The sequence below is a fragment of the Gossypium hirsutum genome, chromosome D10, assembly GCF_007990345.1.
Source record: "Gossypium hirsutum isolate 1008001.06 chromosome D10, Gossypium_hirsutum_v2.1, whole genome shotgun sequence".
NCBI classification, from domain to species: Eukaryota; Viridiplantae; Streptophyta; class Magnoliopsida; order Malvales; family Malvaceae; genus Gossypium; species Gossypium hirsutum.
Window position 1 is genome coordinate 23,819,420 of NC_053446.1, and position 19,951 is coordinate 23,839,370.

At 33.9% G+C, this 19,951-nt stretch overlaps 1 long non-coding RNA gene and 1 pseudogene across 1 annotated transcript; both read right to left on the minus strand.

The window, feature by feature from the left end:
• Positions 1–2,835: 2,835 nt before the first annotated feature.
• LOC121222058 (histone-lysine N-methyltransferase ATX2-like) lies at positions 2,836–14,283 on the minus strand (annotated as a pseudogene).
• A 1,171-nt stretch (positions 14,284–15,454) lies between these two features.
• Positions 15,455–16,038, minus strand: LOC107915827 (uncharacterized). Its single transcript, XR_005919260.1, has 2 exons — positions 15,984–16,038; positions 15,455–15,910 (listed from the first exon to the last, which is right to left on the minus strand). It is a non-coding gene; the product is annotated as an uncharacterized lncRNA (long non-coding RNA).
• Positions 16,039–19,951: the final 3,913 nt, after the last annotated feature.

The window sequence follows — 19,951 nt, forward strand, 5'->3', positions numbered from 1 at the left end:
AGCTTGGGCCTTCTAGAGGCCCACTAACATAATTAAACCTATGCCAACATTCACAGAATTCCCGAAAATTGGGGCGTTACAAAGTTACTTTCGCATGTAGATTAGAAAGTTAAAGAAATATTAAGGTAAAATTAATCCTATTTTATATTGGTTTAAAGTATTAGTATATTAATAAACGTTAAAAAAAAGTTATTGCCTCCTTCCTATTACTTGATTTTCTCTATTACCTTAATGGATTCTTCGCAAGTAAATTTTTTTCTTTATTTTTTTTCAACTACAAATTTGATTTAGCACTCGTTTTCGTATGAAATACTTATTATTTTTTGTAGAATATGGGTAGAATTGTTCCATTTAAGTTGTGCAAGAATTGTGAGTTAGAAGTCCTATGGTTTTACATTTGATTTAATTATTTGTAGTTTTGTTTAGAGCAATACGTGGAATCAACTATTTTTTTTATATTCTTATAGGTTAGTCTTTACCTAAAACAAAACGTGACCTTTACCTAAAACAAAACGTGATTCTAAATTTTTTTTTAACTTATTCCAAATCAAGTTTTATCCATGATTTTATATATGCACCATTATATAACAATTTCGCTTTAAAATAAAATTAAGATTTATAATTTATAATTTATTATTAAATATTCAATCCATATGTCTGTTAAAAATAAAATTTATTATAAAGATTAAATATACGAATATTATCTTTTATTTAAAAAGAATAGATTTATAAATTATCATCATATTTCTAGAAAAATATTTGTAAACCAAACGTGATAATATACTTTCTTAAAATTTTAATCAATATCTTTCAATGTATACTAAATATTGTAAAGTAATTTTCCAATAAACATATTCCATTAGTATCATATCATAATATGTGAAAGCACCATATGCTACGTATGTGTCCTTGCAATTTCATACATGTTGCCTCGTTATGACACCAGGAGCTCCAGTACAAACAACCAATGACAAACCAGAATTATAGAGTACATGGTACACTTTCTAATTTCTAACTAAATCAACGTCTAAATTTTAGAATTTCTACAATTCTTTTCCCTTCTCGAAAGTCCTGGCAATCATAATTTAAGAGAACACAAGTTCTTCGAGGTTATTTGGTTTCAAAGATTCAAGCTCTTTTAACCAGTATTCACGCCTCAAAGCTTTGAGTGATTCTACTTTGACTTTTTTACTTTTCTTTTTTTTATATTTTTTAAATTCTCTTTTATTTATTTAAATCTTCCTTATTTTAACCAAACAATATTTCAACTGTCATGTTCGTTATTCTTTTTATGGGGGATCTTTCTTTTGCTTTTTGTTCTTTTTATGATTTGTTATATTTTCTAACTTATATATACATTATTTTGACTTTTTAGATTTCCTATAATCTGTTTAGAAAATAGGTAATGACGTGCCACGCCATCACTCTAACACCATTAAAAAAAGGTTAATTTTATAACAAAATCAAAGTTTACCAAAAAATACAAAGTACCAGCGTGAAAAGAACAACCAAGTTCAAAGATGTGACTTTCACTTTTAAACACCACAACAACAATGTGCAAGTACAAGTCATAGATGATTTCAATTCACTCCAATGACTCTCCTCTTCTTACAAGTTTACTCAATAGTTGGGACAAGCTAAACACAGACACTTAACAACCGGTTGAGGCATACAAATTACAAACAATGTCCCAACATTACTATTCAAATCATCTTTACTCAATTTCCCTTTCTTTTTTTTTATACAAATGGTTAATGTAACTGTTACCTAGAAATGCATGTTACACATTGAAAGACAAGAAAAACTCGAGTTAGGCTCAGCCGAAATATCTTACCTTCCTCTTTTCATCCGGGAAGTGAAAAAATTTAGATAACATGTCCGAAATTGTTAATCCATCGGAGAAGAACCAGCTTGATGAGGATAAATAATAAGCTGAATCACTCGGAAATAACAGATAATGGAAAAACAATGGTACAAGTGTGAGATGGAGAGAGGAGTTTAGACCAAGAGGTCCAAGTTCCAACATGGCATTCTCAATATGAGTTGAAGGATTTCACTGGCACTGGAAGCAACATCGGAGACATGCCTGTAATATGAGAACATAATAACCAACCGGAACATGGACCTCATTACAGCATCATCCTAACCGCGGGCCTCGCCGCCCCACCAATTAGCAAGAACAGATACAATTACATACCTTGAATGGGGTACAGCTCTAAAAACCAAAACCAACAAAATTCGAATGAGACTCAAAAATGTTGTGCCAGATGGTATGCTCTGACACAGAATTTATTCCAAGTTCATATATTTGAAGTCACTGGAGAATCATATCCCCATGCACATGTCTAGATATGTGCTGAATACGGATACTTCAAGAAAAATGAAAAGTCAAATCAGCATAGCTTTGACTAGAAAAAACTTAGAAACAGGGTTAGGCAGAAGCTGATAATTGATGTTTGAAGTGAATTATCACAGCATACAATGACCAAAAATCAATAGCAAACCAAACCAGAATTTAACAGAACAGAAACAATATTCACAAAAGATAATAATAACAAAGAAAGACCAAGTCAAATCAATTTATATTTCAATGAGATTGAGAGAACCAGTCCATAACTTTATAAATTTAATACTATTGACAAGAAAGAAAATGACAAGAAAGAAAAAAGGTAATTTCGTAACATATTAGCATCATTGCTCATTAAAGTTGTTTTCATGTCATGAGAAACAAATGCCGTAGTTGCATATTGCTTAAAGCAAGGATAGAAATGTATTAAGTTCTTGTTTCTTCAGTATTCATAACCTCATTATTTGCAAGCTTTCAAACCTATCTGTTTAATTATCTCTCTTTGCAAATGATAATATGCTCTTGCCCATGAACACTATAACCCTTGAATAGCAATTTGGCTGCACAAAGGGCAAAGAGAATTACAATCTTTCCAATGCACATAACATTCTAGTAGAAGCATTTTTGGCAGGTTAAGAAACTATTTACTCTTCTGTCATACTAGAAGAACCTAATTATGTCAAGGAACTTTTCTACTCCCCCTGGGCCCTGACCATTGCCTTTCACCTATTTCCCTTCAGACCATCTCAAATTATTCCATGTCCAGATGCAAACAACACACTATCTAAGAAAACATTTCATATATTACATCTTAAATACACCATTTAAAGACTCATGATGACATGCAAAGATAAAGTGGATTAACTTAAACATATATGACAAGAATAATAAAAACTACAAATATCAGATGTAGACAACAAATTGAGACGGAAAGTATGAGCAAATTAAATTACAAAGTTAGTTGAACATTTTCATCTCTCCTACATTTATGTACTCAGAAAGACCCGTGCAAGGGTAAATGAACGACACAACCTGTATGCAGGAACTCTTAACACAAATTTATGTAGCCAAATAACTAGAAACAGAAGGGACATAAAGCAGGGGTGAAAAGCACTTACTTCACATGAGTGATTGATTAGATGTGCTATGCTCCCTGCTCTAGTGGCATCAATCACTCTTTCGTTATCAATTCGGAACAATAAGTCCCAGCACCCTGAGAGATAAAGTACTTAGCAACTTTCAAACTTGACTATGAGCTCTCTAAGGACTGCCCATAGGATGATGATACAACATGCAATGTTTGAGATACTCAGTTGAGTACATACCACTAATGATTGTATATGAAATGCTCCCTCCTATCAGCTATGAAGGTCTAACAAGTTCACCAGTATATTCAATCACCTACAGATAATAAAAGTTACTTTTTATAACTCAAGAAAAATCAAGAGAACGCTACAATGTAAAGGAGCAGATTAGTTACCATGTCTCCTGCCCTATGTGGATGCTTTGCAAAGATTCCAAACCCGTGAATTCCTGATTTCCCTATAGCCAAATGCAATTCATTATCAGAAGAAAACTAGGAAACAATGCAGCAAAATAACAAAAGGAAAAGTGACCATTTTAAAATTCCAGATGATAATTTAAAGGGAAACAAGCATAGATTGCATCAAGCAGAAAAAACATACAAAAATATGAAATTTAAAAGTTAAAGTAATCAAATGATATTACTAACAAATAATGAAAAGAGCTCTTTTTTTGTAATATTTTCTGAACAATATAACTATTATTTATTTTTACATATTGGAATCATTTATATACATCGATCAAGGATACAAAGAATTAAACATATGCTCGAAGTATTGGAATGACCTTAAAGGTGCACCCAATAGATTGGGATTTGAATAGTGTCTACATCCCTTATTTTATTCACAAGTTGCAGCCTCCTCTGTACCAAAAGAAAAAAAAAGGATGTTATTCGATTTCAATTCAATGGAGCAGCCTGTATCCCCTGCTAAACCTTTTCACTCGCATCTTCTCCCTTCCACAAATATCTTATATGGAATTTTAAAACCTCCCAACCTGGATAACACCTTTACCCAAATTAAGTTATTCCATATCTGGATGCCCAATGCCCATGAGGAAGGTCCAAGAAGAAAATACCGATCATTGGATCACCATCTTGCATTGACCACAGTTTCTTGCTTTAGACCTCACAGATCATAAGTTCTAGGATAAAATTGTTGACCACCATTTTCCTATTACTATAAGCAAGTTGTCAGAACACACTAAATAACACCAAAGTTCTGCCAGACCTGCCTCCCTAGTACTGAGGAAGTTCTACCCACAGTCTCCTTACATGCACATGCAAAACGAAAAACCAGTATCACTTACCAAATGCCAGTCTCCTTCGAAAGGTCTGCTTCATGTAATCATACTTCTCAGCCACAGAGAGAATGTTGTTAGGAGCATCGAGCTGGGGGCTTTAAGCTTGTTAAGACTAAAGAGAATTTGATACCACTGACTCTATTGTTAGGCACTGTGCTGCCTGACATTCCATGTTGGCAGCAGCCACCAACCAAGTAGGTTGATTCTCTACAACAAGCGCTTTAGAGATGCAGCAGCAAGGGCTTCAGGTTCTTTCCGGCCTCTTCTTCCAAAATGACTGTAAGGCTCTGCACCAAACAAAATAAAAGCCAAATAGTATCCAGCTTTGATCTAACAATTTCAGCAAACTAGACAGCTGAAAGTATAAATATTGTATATAGGGAATTCAAAGACCAAAACTCCCATATGAAGGAATTATGCAATCAGAGGATAGGATCGTACAATGATAGGGTTATGAATAAGCTAAAAACATTTCACTCATACATTAACCAGAAGATAAATAAAGGCAATTTACTCATTAACCCACTTAAATCTTATCTATAAGCAATCAAATAACTGCTAGCTAGCTTGGCCAGTAATATCACTTTAATTTTTGTAGCTCTAAGAAACAACGCCAAGGGCAGTTTGGAAAGAAGTAACCCCATCATATATCCATCCTGAGCTATCATGTAAACAAACCATGAGCAAATCTAGATGTACAAATAGGAATACAACTGTAAATATCAAAGCAACATTCAAATCATGATTAAATTGATTGAGGCAGAACAACCACCAAACTTAAAAAGTCCTAACACATTGAAAGCAAGAAACGTCAAGGGAATCAAATTGCAAAGTAATGAGATATCAAAGCACACTAATGAAGATATGCAACAACCATAGCATACCGGTCCGAGCACAACCAGAAGGATTAAGAGTGGAGTATAATCAGAACAACGTCGTGCTATTCGGCCAAATCGTTCATCAGAAGCTACCCGATCATTAGATGGTTGCCTATGCTTCTTGCAAAAGGAAGTAGACGAATACACTGATCTTCTTCATCTTCATCTACAGAGAGGAGGAACAATCTGTCCTCATCTTCAAGCTAGAAACCATAAACAAAGCAAAACAGAAGCATATAATCCATGTTATCCATCAGTTACAATTGAATGATTGCAATTTCTCAATAATGGGAAATAACAGCAAAGGATTTCCTAAACTAATTTCATGAAAGATAGATACTACCTCAACACAGAGACCTGCAGCACGTGCACAGAGTGATGATATGCTACCCGACATGTAGGGTTGAACACTGAATAATAGGCATTGCATGAAAAATATAAGCATTGAATAGGAGGAAATTATGCATAGTAAATTAATTATTGAAAAAGATATTCTGACATGCTATTATAGGTTAAGCAACATCAAGCAGATCAAAAGTCCATTGATGTAGAATTCTACATACTGCATTTTGCTTGGACTCATCTATGGGTGTTAAGCATTGACTCAACCATGAGCAGTTCAAAGTGTCTTACCATACCATCTTAACTAAAGACCAAGAAACATGTTGTAAAGATCCAAAGAAAGACGGCGTGCAAGAACTTGATAAACAATCACTGAAGTATGATATATTTCGAATTTGGGCATGTTGATCTGCTTATCCAATGCGACCAATACAAATTAAGTCCAATTTTTCAAGTCTGGAATTTCAAAGTTGTTTGCTGGACCAAATTAGAAAGTTAGATTTATCAGCAAGCATTTCAAAGTTGAACAATTAACAAGTACTTGCTATTCCCATTTTAAGCCTGAAAAATAACTACAATGATTACAAAGAAAAAGAAAACCCAATTAACCAAAAGATAGGAAGCAAAGTACTTTTTCAAACTTCAATCCCAAAAGATAGGTATCATGATAATCATATTTCCTTCCTCCTCTGCCCTTCAGTCACACAAGTCTAAGGGATCTCTGTCACAGCAAAACAATGCCACCCAAATGACACAAGTAATCGGCATTCTTTACCTTCCATTTTCCCCATTATTTCATCTTTTCTTCAATTCTTATATTTCACTCATTCTTCCTTTTCTCACTCAATGGCTTAGGCATGATATACAGTTTTTCCCTTCTTACCCATGAGGAAATTGTCAATACAGATCTTGTATACAAGAAGCCTTTTGTCATGCCATGAAGACACGTCTTTAGGTATTCTAACGTGTCAGCAAGATCCATTCAAGTACAAGACCCAAGTCATGTCATTATGGATACATCTCTATTTTTAAGAAGTCAAGCAACATAGACAATCTACTCATGCTAAAACACATAAAAGGTTCTTTTCCTTTTTCCACTATGAGTTGGGTTTCAGATAAAAATTAACCACAGCAGAACTAAAACAACATATACAAAAAGTTCTCATATCAATAAGCATCCTCAATGCACATACTTGATCAGAAATTCATTAAACATCAATATCATGTAGAAACTAACATAATGAGGATGGATAAGTTTCAACAAGAAACTACAGCATAGAAACATTAAAAAACATCTTACTGTAAACTTACTTGAATACAAGCTCCATAAGATACACCGCAGATACTACACAGCAGTTTCCAGCGGTCCTGTGATACAGAACAAAATGTCACAAAGAAAAAAAACTTACAATACTCACAAGCCTGAATTGCATGGAAATCAAGGCTATATGGAATTTAGATTTGAACAGTAGCCCAAACCTCAATCAACATTATAAAAGCACTTCATACATCCTGTGAACAAAAAATATGCAAAATGACAGTAAGAGAGGTACCTTGCTGATTCTATTTAGCCCATCAATGGGTTCCATTCTCTTGACATCAGATAGACATGTTTCTGGAAAATAAATGTTAGCCAGTGCATTATGTATAAAATATAAGATAAGAAAAAGCAAATTACAATGACACAAACCAGGTATCCAAATGGCACAAGCCAGATGAGCCCAACGGCCATCAGTCGTAGGCTTCATTGCACCCCCTAAAAAGATAAATTCACAGATTCAGTGATGCACAACTCGTGGCTTTGAACAGGAATTTAAGAAAGTCAAAATACCTATAACAGGGCAAAGACAGCAAGACGGAGGGACTCAGGAGCCCAGGCGGCATAAGTTGCACAACCATAGAATACCATCAAGAGGCTCAAGTTCGCCATAGCATCTAGCATGGACCTGGACAATCATTAATTAAGATGAAGCAAGTAGAATTTCAATAACGAATGTGCACTGCATGCATACCTAAATTACATATGAAGAAGACTAATCATTAATAAAGAAAAAGCAATCAATTTTGACTGACAATTGATAGCACTGAATTTTACAGATAAAAACTTGACTAATACCCATTTGTCTGATCAATGATAACATAAATGGCATGTTATTGACAAACTTGTAAAGGAGCATGGAACACCAAAAAAAATAAAAAACTTGTAAAGGAGCATTTACCATCATTCTGCATTTGTCACACTGGAGGAATAGATTGTTCTCATACTCCTAAAGCAAAGCAACCTCAGTCAGGAAACAAAATCAAGCATCAAAATCATAACAGGACAATAATATTCAACTGCTGACAAGGGGAAAGGTGCAAAGACAGAAACCTAGAAAAGCAAATAGATAAATAAATAAATAAGAGTGAAAGAAACAAAGACAGACCAGGTAAATTGAGTCTGCACCTGTGTGTTGTGCATGTGTGCTATACAGATTTTTTTTTTTTTTTGGCAGCAACTAGCCCCTAGATTGCCAGAAAAATTTCCAGGAATAATTCTACAATCAATGGTTATCTCATAGCAGGTAGCGCTATTAGGTGTCTCATCTAATGTCTAGGTGGTCTTATTCTGATGAGGTTTGTTTAAAACTTAATTAGTTATTAGCAATACCTCTTTATATAAAACTAGGAGGTAACTTTTCACATTTTCATTTCTTCTCGTAAGATTAGAATTGTTTCAGGGTTTCTTATTTACATATGTCAATAAAATGCTAAAACAAAAAAAAACCCTAAATGTGCATATCTTGAAAGCCAATATCCATTTTTCATGGTTTTGAAGGAAATGGCATGATCCACAATTACATAATTGTTGAAAAATACTGACTCAAAGCATCCAATCTAAACTCAACCAAATGAGGATAAATAAAACAATTAATACCATGTAAACACACTAAATAGAAAGAAGATAGTGCTACAGTGGCAGAACATATTAAACTATCATTTACCTCATCCATGTGGCAGACACTACACTTATCTAAGTCTTTCCAGTCAACACGAACAGGTCTATAACCAGCAGGTAGGTCTCGAAATCTTCCAGAGGCCAACTTGAATGCCGAGAACTTTGAAGAAAGTCTGGATTTTGACAACCCCTGTCAGTATGATAGGAACTCATTATAGCCTAGAAAAACAAAAGATCCATGCAATTACACAACAAGAACACATATTTAAAGGTCTCAACACTTGCAGACATACAACCGACAAAGAGAAGAACAAGGTTACAAAAGCTATTTGAAAGCACTTACAGACTGGGAAATAAAAACACAATTCTGCCTTGAAAAATTATAACGATGTATAGGTCCTACTCAGTTATCAGTTAAACAATTGCAAGTCATCCAGTAAGATAATAAATTCCTACTTGACCAGTCAGCTTGTCATTTAGGCAGAAGTGCAGAATAGAAATAATTATATGGAGAGTGAGATTCTGGCCTCATGGCAATAATTATATGTGGAGTGAGATTCCTGCTTGGACTAGTTTATGGAAATTTTTTATACAAAAAAAAATAGAATGCAAAAAAAAAAAAAAGATCCATAACATAGTACTGAACAATAAAATTGAAATCCATATAACACTAATTGTAACTTCGAATCTAAGGGAAAAAAGAAGATAATACCACACCTGTATTAGTTTTGTAACTTCAGGATTTGAGAAACCAAACATGTCAGCACCAGGTTCAAAGAGTCTTCCTTTTCCAGCCTTGCAATCAGAAGAATCATTCTGCCTCTTTCTTATCCTTTCATAAATCATATTCCAACAAGCTGATGGGTCTGGTCCTTCAAACTGAGGAAATACTCAAATATATATTAGGTGCTGCACTCGGTAATTTTGACAATAAGAACCAATATAAACAAAAGCAGTGATGATATTACATGAATTGTCGGTCCAAAAACAACACATGAATCATTTAACTTATAAAAAACCTATCGTGGCTATGGATTAAGAATCAAGAAACAAAACAAGGAATGCAATGAATAACTAACATTTTTTATTTCAGATACTTCAATTATTACTTCATCCCTTTCTATTATCCGACTCCACAAGCCCCAAGGTGTTGGAAGATTGGACTGAATGCCAGAGCAGAAGGCATATTCTCTCATCATACAAAATAAAACCCCTCCAACCCTTACAAATACCAAAGATTTGGAAATGGTTGTGGAATCAAAGCCTGAAGAAGTCCTTAACAAGTTTCCAAAGAGAGATAATGAACTTCAAATGGTTAATTGAAATCCCAACCATTCTTAAGTTTACTCCAGATTACAACAGCAAACAAGAGTAACAACTCTAGTATCTCCCAGTGCCTCTCACATGTGCTGGGTCTTGGAAGCATGTATAGCCTAAACCAAAAACAGATGACATACAATGACAGCTAATTACTTTACTTAGCTCTAACAGAATATGGAAAACCAGTTATTAGCACATACAAAGAAGCCAAGTGATGCATCACGAACAAAATCAGACAACTGGAATGAAAAACTCATGAGTATAGAAAATTTCCAAATGTGCCTTTATCATATTAAACAACTAACCTTCTCTTCATCACTTGTCACCCTAAATAGAGGATGATTCTTTGACTGAGGATCCCTCAGCACCTCCATCCTATACAAGTACAAACACTAGGATCTAACAGACAAGGAAATGAAATGTCAAAGAATGCCAATAATAAATAAATAAAAACTGGCATGCATATAAGATAAATGCCTTACCTTTTACTGAAGTAAACTTTCTCACAGCAGTGTATCCTTCAGGCCAAATTATCCATCATCTTGGAAATATTCTGAGTCCTTGACAACTTTTCCTGTAACAGCAGTTCAAGAATCCATGAGTAATACTAGAAGTTTCTGTCTTTTTGACAACCAACACTGGATAATCAGAAGTAAATTAAATGGTAAGAAACTTCAACACAGCTAAGTCTTCATATCGTTCCAAGTGGATTGGCACTTACTCTAGGAAAGAGTTTTGGCATCAACTCTTCACTAACTACTTCAACTAGCATAATTTCCAGCTTACCTCTGATGCACACATCCATCAAGCATCTATTTTAGCAGTACTTAACAAATTGCCAAAATCAAAGGCCAAAGGCAGAAGACAATTGAAAATGTGTGAATAGCCAAACATTCCAAACCAACTAACAACAGCTGCAAATTCTATGGCATCTCAAGTTATAGAAACATAAAGCAATTCAAGACCATGAGAAATTACCTAGGTTAATTATTTGTAAGCCTCCTATTACATAAGAAGAACCTCCATGTCCACCAAGAGTTATCTGAATCCCCTGATCTTTTTTAGGTGATCGTCAATAGAATCTTTACCTCCTTCATCTTCACTACTTGCTTCACCACCATCCACAACAATTCCATTTTGCAGTTGTAACATTCTTCTTGGAAGCTTCTGTTCACAAAGAAAGCTGTTCGTACGAAAAGATGGAAGCATCTAACTATTAGCTCTTGCACAAAATTGCAAGAGTAAAAAGCTATGCTATTATTGTATATGTAACTTTCAAAGGCATATTTATTGAAACAAAATTTTAAGGGAACGGTACAACTAGAAAGAGAGACTGTACCACAAAGGAGAATAAAGAGATTGATTCCATTGAACCAAACTTAAGTAATAATCAAAGCATAAATGCCAATGGATCATTTAAATAGGATAACAGTCCCAGGGCTACAAGAAAAAGCATAAAAGTCAAGAACTGGAGCAAGTATGATTAGGAGGCATATGCAATTAGCTTAGAAGAGCATCATTTTCAATTCATTCACAATGTTAGCCTATGCTATGCTTTACAAATGGAAAAGGTGTAAGCAGACAGTGAAAACAGTTGCCAAAGACATGTTAATCTCATTGGAACCAGAACAGCATATATATTTGAAGAAAAGATAATTGTTTACTACTTTCTTTTTCATAACTTGAACTAATGAACTTTCTACCAAATAAAAATAACTTACAGTCTGGCTTCCTCCAAGCCCCTAGAAAAACGAGGTTTCTTGCACTTCCGATGGAATGATGAAAGAAGTCCCTTGAGAAATGAGACCACCTGTTTCAATTTGATTCTGACAATTACAAAAGGAACTGACAAAATCAGCTGTCAAGAGATATAAGTCTAGCATCCATGTAAAACAAGAACCTTATAGGTCTCGCAAGATTAAAATACGTATAAACCTTGCAAAATCATGGGTGCCAAAAATTGCACTGGAACTGATCTTCCACCAGAAATCTTGCTCAAACCTTTACGGTCACCAAGAAGTGATTCATCTACCACAATTGCTGGCCACATTGCGTGACCTGCACTAAAAGCTTAAAAGATAAGCTTATGGAAAATATACAGACAAATTGGTATTGACTCAAAAGGAAATTAACTCATTACTAAAAGCATTAAGATATATTTATAGCACCAGAACCCAGAGATATACAAAGACCTGTTCTCAAAATCTGAAGAAAATTGCAAAACCATATAGAAAAAATCAATATGCATTACTTGGCTGACGTATGCAAAAGCTACAACAACTAGAATTCATAGGTACAGAAATAATGAACTGCTACAAAAACTAAAGCATATGACCATTGGAGACTATGAATGAAGTAGTCCTCACAAATATGTCCCAACTACCAGGTTCACCTCAAACAAATTACTCCAAAACATATCATAGCCAATAATCAATGACAAGCGGACAATCCTTAACATTTCATGTCATGACATTAAAACACCTTCTACAGTAACTCGTAACTATCTCTGATTAACATAATATGAATCAGATGGATTTAGCACAAACCAGTAAGTTTCGCCCATATAATATCCCCAGGTTCAAGTTCTTGACAGTCATCTCGACTGGCAGCCAATGCAACCATCTCATCATAATCATGGTCATCATCTTTTGTACTATCAACACTGAAACTCAAGTTCAAGCGCTCCATCTCTTCATGAGAAACATGAAACTTCAGTCTCTCATTAGAAAGAATCAAATCCTCCTCATCTCCATCAACATATTCAACCTGCATTTGAACTTGTCAATAATGAACAAACTGGTCCATGAAATAAAGTATCTTTTACACCATTAAATGCCAAAAAAATTCTATATCATATAGAGTGAAAATGCTAAAAATAATATGACAGGCATACATGATGTCTATTAGTCTCCAAATTGTACCCAACAACTCGACCCAAGTACCAATCAGCATCCAAAGGCCAAAAAACCTGTAATCAATAAAAATTTATGTCAAGACGTATGTAAATGCAATGTCTAAAAGTTGCAACTTCGAAGAGGCATCAAAATGCTTGCCTTGCATTGCAATCCAATGAATGCTTTTGGATCAACACCATCGAAACTCAACCTATTCAAGTTACAACTTTTCCGGTTAATATAAGCAAATATATAATCTGTATTTAGAAACGAGAAAGGGGGAAAAACTCAAACAAATGCCTTTTGCATCAAGCTTGCAGCCATCTAAACCCAATTTACTATTGACTTTAGCTATTGCTTTAGCTACTTTGGTTTCCACTCCAAAAACAAATGTCAGAAAGCAAAATCATGATTACTTATAAATAAACCAAAAAAAAAAAACCATATATATTGTATATCAGCAACGACAGTTCCAAATCAATAGTCTCATATCACATTAAATCATGCATGTGTGTGTGTTCGCATTGCACTCAAATGCAATTTTTTGTCTCGCATAAGGGAACAAGAGTCAGTAGCAGATACTTGATTTTGAAAAAATAAGAACAAAGAAAAACTGACCTGACCCATTTCTTAGCAGTAGCAGAAGCAGTGAAACTCCGCTGAGAGTTCAGAGTAGAATTATGCTTCCTTTTCTTAACAGAATTACTATTCACATTATTATTAACACTACAATTATTTCTACAATCCCTCAAACGCGGGCGATCCGACTGACACAAAACACTCGAATCAACCCCTAAATTGGCTAACTCATTACTCCCAATCCTCCTCTTTTTCCTCAAACTCTCATCAATTTCACTTTTGACGGCTGTTTTTTGGCTCTCTCCTTCGAGCAAGGAATCGTAGAAAGAGACGCATTGGCGAGGCCTTTTAAGGCGGCGAGAGTAGACATGCACGACCGGGGATTGTGGGTTTTGAGGGGGTGATCGTTGTCGACGATGAGTTTACGAGCTTTGACCTTCTTGGACATGACGTTGGATGAGTTAGTGGCGCTTACGCAAACAGAAGCGGAGGAGTAGACACGGTCCAAGGAAACGTAGCGAATCGGAGTGTCGGCGTCTTCCTCATCTCCTTTTTCGGGAAATGCCATCGATGGGAGGAACTGTTGGGGCGTGGAAATGTGGGTTCAGGGAGGAGAGAAAGAAAACAAAACCAGAGTTTTTAGGGTTTTAAATGGGGATTTGGGGAATTGGAGGGAGAGGTGAGCTTTGGCTTTCTTTTTTATATATGGATATATATTTGGCCCCAAAAATATCGCTTTCCCGCCGAGGAAGTACAATTGGTGTTGAGCACCTTTTACCTGTTAATATGAACTGAAAGTGAAGACTACAAATTTATAATGGGTTAATTCACTATTTAGTTATGTAACTTAATAATGTTTCGCATTGGGACCAAAGGTTTTTTTTATTTAAGTTAATTTCTCTACTTGGAAATTATTCCCATGTTAACACCTAAACCTTTTTTAGTCTAACTTTTTTAAAGAAATGTAAATGTTAACTTAGATAAAAAAATTAAAATCTCAACGTGAGAATAATTGTCAATTAGGGTCTGTTTGATTGACAGTAAAATGTTTTCCGGAAAATAATTTCTGGAAAATGTTTTACTTTTCTGTAAAATGATTTACTGGAAAATATTTTTCGGTGTTTGATTGAATCTGTGTAAAATGTTTTCTGCTGTTTGACAAATTTCCTGAAAATATTTTCCAAAAAAGTTGTTTTTATATATATTAATATATATGAATAAATTTTTATATTTTAAATTGTTTTCTACATATATTGCAATGATTTATTTATAAATAAATAAATCAAATTAAATATATAATAATACTCAATTATTAAAATATAAAAGCATTGCAAACTACTTCCGAAATTTACTAATTAGTAGTGAATCATTTGTAGTGATCTCCTGATGAAATTACGCTCAGCATAAAAGCAATTTTTTTGTTGTCTTACAAACAACACAGATAACATCATTATCAAATTTCAGCCACTCTCAAGTATAACCAATTCCTTAGCCAACCAATCTACATTGTAACACAAAGCTAACTCCTATGAAATTTATCCCAATGCACACATTTACAGACATAAATATGTATATATGTATGCATTCAACAAATACATAACCATATGCATGCAATCAGCTATGTTCTTTGAAAGCTACTACTAGATCAAGCATTGCCCCAATACTATAGGCTGCCATCCAATAGAGAGGAAAAATACAAGCGAAGAACCCAGCTTTTTACCTAGACATATGGCGAAACGTGCTCATGCAACTGGTAAGGAAAAATCACTCATGGCCCAAAAAAGAATTTCATAGAACTGATAGTAAAATCAAAATGAATGATACATACAATCAAAATTTCAACTGACACCTATTGATTTAATACAACCAGGTAAAGAGGCAGACAACCATCTGATATCTATGAAGCAAATGAACTAGCAATATGCTAGAAATATCAGCAATTGCAATCAACAAAGGCAACAGGCTCCATTGAAGTCCCCAATTTAAATAGAAAAGAGCAGTATTCCAGAGAGTCTATTATGTTGCCATGATTTCCAATTATAACAATAGTATTCCAGAGAGTCTCTCCATGATTTATATCCCTCTCAAGAATTGAGCTTATAATGACCATGTTATACTTGAGTGCAAATTCCTGAAGAAATTGTGTAGACTCCCCGTTAACAGGTTCTGCAAATTCACACCACCTCTTTTCTCGTGTACAGTAGGCAAATGGCATCATCCATGCTTCCTGAACTTGCATCATAGACTCATTCATTTGCATTTTCAGAATATTATGCATCGATCAATAAAATTGACCATACCTGCAACATAGTATGTTGACTCCAGAAGCACCAGCAGCATCAATTATTGGTCTCAATTTCTCAAATATAGCTTTTTTCTAGTCTGAAAAGGGAGCAGTGGTTGGAAATAGGAAACAAGATCCTCCAATATGAGTTGTCTTTGTCTAAAATGAAAAATAGAAAAGAGGCTAGTGACTAAAACACACACACACACACACACACATTCTATATTCTACATGGCTTGGAATGAAGAATTAAAAAACATAACCATCAAAAAGTAATTAGAAACCTGGATGAATAGGAAGAAAGTAAGGACATAGCCATACTTCTGGAGGTAGTGGATTATTCCCTGACCATTCATATGCTCCAAGCACCTATCAGGATCAAATATCGACAAAAGGTTGACACAGTGCACATTGCTTGCCTGATGATTGTACAGAAATCTGCATATCTCATATTGATGATCCTTTGATAGGACAGTATTCAAGGCTCCAGTAGCATATAATGTAATAACCTGTTGCAGTTTATAAACAAAGATTAAATTACATATCATCCAATTATTAGTTGTTGAGAGATGCAACAATGTCAAGGTAATCAGAAAGCTAATGAAATGTAATTATCAGGGGATTTTAGAGTTAAAAAGACAGACATAATGACAAAATAAAGGATTGGTTCTTCCACTACACGTACAAATGTGAAATGTCAAAAGATTTTGAGAAGCAGCAATTTAATTTCTTTGTAGATTAAGCCACAGAAAAAACATTAGTAATTTCCACATTAACAGATAGATCAGAATCAGATATAGCTTTGTTAAGCCTTACCAAACTAGGAAGTAGAAACATAGGGCCCTCATAATCTCCTGGCCAATTTCCAAGTTTTGAATTAACTTAGACTGAAAAAAAATCAAACTTCAATGTAAAATTTGTCAAATTTTCACCCTAAATAATGCATAAACCCAATGTAATTAATCTTCACAAAATATTCAATAATGCTTTGATCTAATTCTATGCTCCATCCTTCTAGTTTATGAAAATTTTATGACCGCTAAGAAATTAATTATTTTACTTTCATTTATTAGAATTTAATCTTTGTATTTTACTAAAAATGAGAAATTAATCATTTATATTATTATTTAAACTATTGATTAAGTTGGCGTCATGAGTCCACCGAATATTAATTTAGTTAAGAAAATTAGTAAACTATCCTTACATATTTGAAATAAGTTATATTCTTACAATAATACTTTTCTCCTTACATTTTAAAATAAAACCAATAATAAATTACAAATGATGAGATTTAAATTATGTTCAATTTTACTATTAGAACAAAAGCTTATTTTGATTTAACTTAAGTATTTACTCGCAGAGATTTCGTACCAAAATTTCAAATTATGTTAGAAATTATATTGGCAATATAATTTTTTTGGTAAAAAACAACTTTACGATTGCAACTCACAAAATATTTTAGCAAGTAGTTTTTGTGAAGTGTGCCTCGTATTTCGGATAAAATAGAGTCGATGTTGTGACGATCGTTATGAGGAAGAGCCGACGATGACACGCCACACTACGTCCCGAAGAGAAGAACTCGTCATCCCGACAATGTGATGCCTGGCGTCCCGACGAGTTGAACACAATGTATGACGTGCTCCCTACTTAAATTAGGTTTCTTCTCTTAGTTAAACTCTGTTGTATTCCCTAGTCTAACTCTAAATATTCTAAGGATGTTTTAGTCATATTTGTACACAAAATTCAGCCTATAAATAGGCCTTTTAGCAACAATTAAGAGAGAGTTTGTGAGAATTTTGGGGAATTTTTATATTTCGAGTTCAAGGTTTATTTGTTTCTTCATCTTGTACTCCCCTTTCGATTTTTGCTGGTTTTAGTGAAGTTTTCCTTACCCATGGTTTTTTATCCTCTTTGGAGGGATTTTTCCTCATAAATATTTGTGTCCAATTTTCTCAGTTTTCATTCATGTTTGTTGCATAATTCGAGTTCGACTCTACAATTTTTTATAATTCTTATTTCACCACAAGCAATGGAATGTCAGAAAGCATTCACAATTTAGTATTCGACTATTCAGATTTTTCTTTTTTCATTTGGATTTAACATTTCTTACTCTTTGGCTATAAAGAACTATTTATGTTTGGTAAGGAGCTTTTGTAGTGTAGACGAGGCTTTAGCACATTTAGGGTCTATTTGATTGAGTGGAAATATAAAATGATGGAAGGAGCGAATGAATAAGTGAGAAGAAAATAATTATTGAGTGAGTTTGGTAGGAAAAAATAAGTGAGAGGAAAGAAAATAAGCGAGATTATTTTTTATCCTAATGAATAAAAATAAATCCTTCCAAAATTTAATGATAAAAATGAGACAAGAGCATATGTTAGTTCAAAATGCATTTTTCAAAAGTTTTATATTCTTTCCTCTTATCTTTTGATTTTCTTATCTTTCCTGCTAAGCATATATTTAATTGAATAGAACTCCAAACATCTTAATGATCACTTAATTAGCATTAGAGTTATATACCAATTAAATTTAACTTTAGCTTTGTAAATAGTATTAAAGTTACATACAAATTAAAAGTTAACATTGAAGCTAATGTATGCTTCAGGGGAGCCTAGTGTGTATCGAGACCACAAGCTCCAATGGTCATATTTATTCTTCTTGTCTTGAGACAAGGGTTATATGTCTCAAGACATGTTATTGCAAGTTACATTAAATGTACAAAATAAATTCTTCCAATGATTAGTAACACCCTCCAATTGCTCCAAACGTCTAAAAATCAATTGAAGGGTATATATTCAAGTTAAGAACACTTGAAGGCACAAAAAAAAATATCATCCAAGTATTGTAATCAAGAGAAAAACTTCAAATTCTTTATTTCTTCATTCTCTTGTATACATCTCTCTAGGTGTTTATTGTTAAATCAATTTATCATTCTCATTTCAATTATTTGAGAGAGCTTAACACTTGTAAACACACACATATGATCGATCTTCATTGTTTATGTAACATCCCAGAATAGGGCTTAGGAGTTTGAGGCCTAGCGAGTTGGGGACGTCAGTGGGCTTGGCGAGTTGCAATCATTGGTTTGGGCCTAGTAACGGGCCTGGCGAGTTGTCATCACTATTTTGGGTCGAGAGTCAAAAGTAGGAGTAGCCAAAGGGAAATTATACAAAAGTTAGGAAGTCAACTTATTTTCCTTTTAACAACACCATTCATGCACGTGACTCTTTCCTACTTCTACTGCAACTAGGGCATCTTAGGAACATCTTGTAACAACCCATTTTTCAGTGGTGTTAAAAATAGTGGTTTCAGGGCCACCAAATCCGATGAGTAAGTTCATAAATATTATTATTTAATATTTATGAGTCAAATGTGACTTTGAAAAGGTTTTTGATTTAAGCGATTTATTAAGTTCAAGTGGTAAGACCCTAAGTCAAGTGGTTTTAGAAGATGAGGTATCGGGACCTTAAAAACAAAGCCATAAATATTTTTATAAATATTTACGGAGTGTCATTAAGGTGGTATTAAAGTTTCTTTGAAAAATTTTAACGTTTTGATGGTTAATTAATTAAAAAGGACTAAATTATAAAAGATGCAAAAGTTGAATTCCATTAATTAAAGGTGTTACATAGCTAAGGAAAGGTAATTGAATGGACTAATATGGTAAATATACCACATTATAAATGAATGGACGATTTCAAGGTGTAATTTTTAAACAATTTTAGTTTATAAGCAAGGGTAATATGGTAATTAAATAAGTATTTTAACATAAACAAAATGAATTAGTGGCCGTCTTCTTCATTCTTTGTTTTTCATGACCGAATGGGGGAGGAAAAAACACCATTGTTGTTTATAAGGTTCGACTAGCACATATTCTAATGCATGGTAAGTAATTCTTACCTGTTTTTAATAATTTTGATGTTTTTGAGATCGTTGCAACTAGATCTAGCTAGCTCGTACCTTCAATTTTGAAACTGTTAAAGA